The sequence below is a fragment of the Alosa alosa genome, chromosome 8, assembly GCF_017589495.1.
Source record: "Alosa alosa isolate M-15738 ecotype Scorff River chromosome 8, AALO_Geno_1.1, whole genome shotgun sequence".
NCBI classification, from domain to species: domain Eukaryota; kingdom Metazoa; phylum Chordata; class Actinopteri; order Clupeiformes; family Clupeidae; genus Alosa; species Alosa alosa.
In genome coordinates, this window is record NC_063196.1 from 22,532,605 (window position 1) to 22,537,604 (window position 5,000).

Sequence of the window (5,000 nt, forward strand, 5' to 3'; positions counted from 1 at the left end):
TCGTTAGATTAATCGATGCATCGAAAAAATAATCGCTAGATTAATCGTTTAAAAAATAATCGTTTATCCCAGCCCTAGTGTGTGTGTGTGTGTGTGTGTGTGTGCGTGTGTGTGTGTGTGTGTGTGCTCAATGGCTACTGAAAGTCCTGCCTCTGCCTCAGCTTTTAGGGGTTGGGGGAAGAGTGGATGGCTCTCACATAAGGCTGTTAAGAGTTCTGAGTGAGTAAGTGAGTGAGTGTGCGTGTTTGTGTGTGTGTGTGTGTGTCTGTATGTGTGAGTGTGTGTGCACATGCATGCGTTTGTGTGTCTGTTTGTGTGTGTGCATGTGTGTGAGTGTATTTGTGTGGGTGTGTGTATGTGAACGGGCGTGGGCATTGTGCCGCTGTGTCGATCCAAGGTATACTTTCACCATCTCACCTTGAGTGTGTGTGTGTGTGTGTGTGTGTGAGTGAGTGTCTCTGTCTGTGTCTGTCTCTCCTCCCACATTATGGCATCTAGTCTGCCAATCAAATTTAGAAGAGAGACGAGACGACGAAAAGAGGGAGAGAGAGACAGACAATGAAAAGAGGGAGAGAGACAGACAATGAAAAGAGGGAGAGAGAGACAGACAATGAAAAGAGGGAGAGAGAGACAGACAATGAAAAGAGGGAGAGAGACGAGACAATGAAAAGAGGGAGAGAGACGAGACAATGAAAAGAGATGAAAAATAAAGGAAATGTAAAAAAGACTGAAAAGAGAGGGACTAAAGGAATTCATGTATTGTGTGTGTGTGCGCGTGTGTGTGTGTGTGTGTGTGTGTGTGTGTGTGTGTGTGTGTGAGTTCCACGGGAGAGCGTCCAGACTCCTGAGGTGTGTGTGAGTAGAGCCCTGTGGCTGGTATGGTCATTATGTGCGGATCAGAGAGGAGGAGAGTCTCCTGGGTTTCCCAGTTTCTCCTGAGAGCCACCGGGCTCTGAAGACCAATGTCCATAACCATAAAGAAGCAGTGTGTGTGTCTGTGTGTGTGTGTGTGTGTAAGTGTGTGTGTGTGTGTGTCTGTGTGTGTGTGTGTGTGTGTCTGTGTGTGTGTGTGTGTGTGTGTGTGTGTGTGTGTCTGTGTGTGTGTGTGTGTGTGTGTGTGTGTGTGAAGACTGATGTCCATAACCACAAGGAAGCAGTGTGTGTGTCTGTGTGTGTGTGTGTGTGTCTGTGTGTGTGCGTGTATGTGTGTGTGTGTGTGTGTGTGTGTGTGTGTGTGTGTGCGTGTGTGTGTGTGTGTGTGTGTGTGTGTGTGTGTGTGTGTGTGTGTGAAGACTGATGTCCATAACCATAAGAAGCAAAGCAGTAGTGCATGTAGTCATACACTAGAGGTACCCACAGGAGGCTCTCTCTCTCTTGGGTGCACACATAAAATCACCTCAGCCAGAAGGCACACACACACACACACACACACACACACACACAGAGAGAGAGAGAGAGAGTGAACACACACTAAACACAAACACTAAGCAAGAGAAATACCACACCAAAGGACACAAACACATAACACAAAGTGTGTGAAAGAGAATAACACACACACACACACACACACACACACACACACACACACACACACACACACACACACCTGCACACATCTTGTGTGGCACAAGCACACACACACACACACACACAGGCTCTGGTGACCCATTATATTCAATTAAGCTAGCTGCTGTTCCAGCACAGTGAAAATACTGAGTGAGCATGAAAACCGGACAGAGAGAGAGAGAGAGAGTGAAAGAGAAAGTGAGAGAGAGAGAGATACTGAGAAAGCTTGAAAACTGGACAGCAAAGCCATTTGGACACAGTCAGCTGACATACAGAGAGCCAGACTACCCTAACCATCATACATCACCACACACTCACATACTCTACACACACACACACACACACACACACACACATGCACACATGCACACAGACACAGACAGAGAGAGAGAGAGAGAGAGAGAGTGTCACAAACACCCTGAGACATATGCTTTATCAATCTGTTTCAGAGAACAGGACTGGACACACACACACACACACACGTTAGAAGCTGCTAAAACAATCCAAATCATGGCTACACACACAACACACATTCACACACCGTGTCCGTGAACTGTGTCAGACTCAATGATACATTAAGCCACTCATAAATCCATAGTGCCTCCAAGCTCAAAACACAGTCAATGCTTGTATATATATATATATATATATATATATATATATATATATATATATATATATATATATATATATATATATATATATACAATGTGTGTGTGTGTGTGCGTGCGTGTGTGCGTGCATGCGTGTGACATCCTACAGATGACAGTGTTGTGCCCATTATTCTGTCTTTCTCACCACCCATCTCTCTCTCTCTCTCTCTCTCTCTCTCTCTCTCTCTGTCTCTCTCTCTGTCTCTCTCTTTCCCTTGCTTGTTACAGTAAATCTTCAATAAAGTGCGTTTTGAAAACGCATAGCCGGAGCAACGGCCACTCGGCAGGACATTAGCACAATTTACGACGTGCTAAATATTTCCTTTGTTCCCCCCACACGCCGGCCGCTGGCCAAATGAGAGACATGCTGGCCTGTGTGTGTGTGTGTGTGTGTGTGTGTGTGTGTGTGTGTGTGTGTGCCGCTGGCCAAATGAGAGACATGCTGGCCTGTGTGTGTGTGTGTGTGTGTGTGTGTGTGTGTGTGTGTGTCCACTCTCACAACCCCATGTGTCACTGCCACGGCTGCAGGGGACTGGAAATAAGGGGTGCAGTGTGTGTGTGTGTGTGTGTGTGTGTGTGTGTACTGTATGCATCTCTGTGTTAGTGTTTGTATGTATGTGTGTGTGTGTGTATGTGAGAGAGAGAGTGTGTATGGATGAGAGAGAGAGAGTGTGTGTGTGTGTGTGTGCACAGTATGTGTGTGTGAGAGTGTGTGTGTATGTGTGTGTGTGTGTGTGTGTGTGTGTGTGTATTGTATGCATCTCTGTGTTAGTTAGTGTGTGTGTGTGTGTATAAGCGCTTTCAGATATAACCTCCGGAGTATATGTGGAGGTTTGTCAAACGGAGGTCCTACCCTTCGGATGATTCAGATATGATGCTAACCTGTGGACCTTATACTGACATACACGCACATTACAGAATCTCCGTGTGGTTGTCAAGTGAGGGGTGGGGGCTTGTAGAGTTCACAAGATGCGAGACATGACGCAGAATATATGCGGCCGGTGCATGTCACAGCTGCTATTTGTTTACAAAGTGTAGCCTATGCATTATGTAGGCTAAAGAAGAGAAATCTATTGTATGTAGACTAATAGGCCTACTTGAAGTAGGCTAGCCACGTAAGTGCGCACTTGAAATTGACCTACAGTTTTTGTATGTGTGCTTCGAATAAACACATATATCTGTTTTCAACCAGAATTACTTGGCTATAGAACCCCAAATCGTTGCGTTGGAGAGAGCATGCACAAACTTTATGGTAGGCTACCAGCCAATTCAGTAGGCTAACTCGACTTCAAGGCCATCATACAACGTTTTTAAGCAACAAACAAAATACTAACATAACAGTGAAGTTGTTCGTTTTTTCATGGTTTATATTTCCAAAAGCCTACTCTCCCCATGTGTCTATTGCATTTACGTAAGGAGCTTGGAACAAAGTTGCGTTTTCTTCGTTTTCATTTTCTCTAGGCATATTTATGCTCAACAAATATCAGTGAGTTCAGCTGTGAGGTCATGAGAAGGCTATCAATGAACAGAAAACCGTTTTGGCTAACGATTTATTAAATACTCCTGTTATTGTCGTCAACGACGTCGCTGTAGGCTACTGCCTTTTCAGCGCCTTCTGCTTATGATTCAGTCTTTTGAATTTGTTTGGCCTTGCCATGCAGTTGTAGGCTACAAAGTGCCGTTCCCTTCATGTGTTCTATCAAAATGTTGTATGCCCTCATGGACAGTAGCTCCGTGAATGTCTGCATCTTTCCAGGTCGGAGATTTTCTGGACAACACTATGCCACTCCATCATAACACTGGCATTGAAGTCCCTGCCTCAGTCATTGCAAGCGCCTCTGATTAATCACCACTATGTGGATACTGTTTTTAGAATTGATTTAGATTAAGTGTTAGTTAGTATAATTTGTATTTTTGTAATTTGTATTTTAGTATATTTTTATATATTGTTTTAAGTGTTAGTATAATTTGTATTTTAGTATATTTAGCATATTCTTTATCTTCTACTGTCCTTACTGCTTAGTTGTGTTTTTATATTATATACTTTAATTAGATTTATAGTAGAACAACCGGCTAAGTTAATAGTAGAACAACCGGCTAAATTCAGACTTCCATATGACCGGTTATGTCGTTCAGATATACGGCCCCACCGTTTAACATCGGCAGAACCTCCGGTCTTACACGTATGTCTGAAAGCGCTTTATGTGTGTACATCTCTGTGTGTGTGTGTATATATGTATGTGCATATGTGTGTGTGTGTCTGCGTGTGTGTGTGTGTGCGTGTGTTTGTATGTGTTTGCGCGTGTGTGTGCATGTGTGTGTGTGTGTGTGTGTGTCTGTGTGTGTGTCCCAGCATCCAGTCACTCTGCCAGGCCTGTGGCAAGATGGTGGTTGTTTGTTCAAAATAACCGCGCAAGTCACATACCCCCCCGACCCCCACCCCCCGATGGTCAAGTCACATACCCCCCCACCCCCCCCCCCCCACTGATGGTCAAGTCACATACCCCCCCCCACACTGATGGTCAAGTCACCCCCCCACCCCCCCCTGATGAGTCTCCATCCCTCTTCGTATTTTTACCCTTTTGTTTGACAGACACTTCTGGAAATGTCTTGTCGGTTTGGTGTGGTCAGCACAGCGCAGCGAGGATTGCTGGCCGAGGGTCCTCCGCAGCTAAAAATACCGTCCCGTCAAAACCCTCTCCCCTCCCCCTTGCAAAGCACCACCACCAGCGCCTCTTACTTGGCAACTTGCTCCATTTTTTTTTCCACTCTGCGACGTGG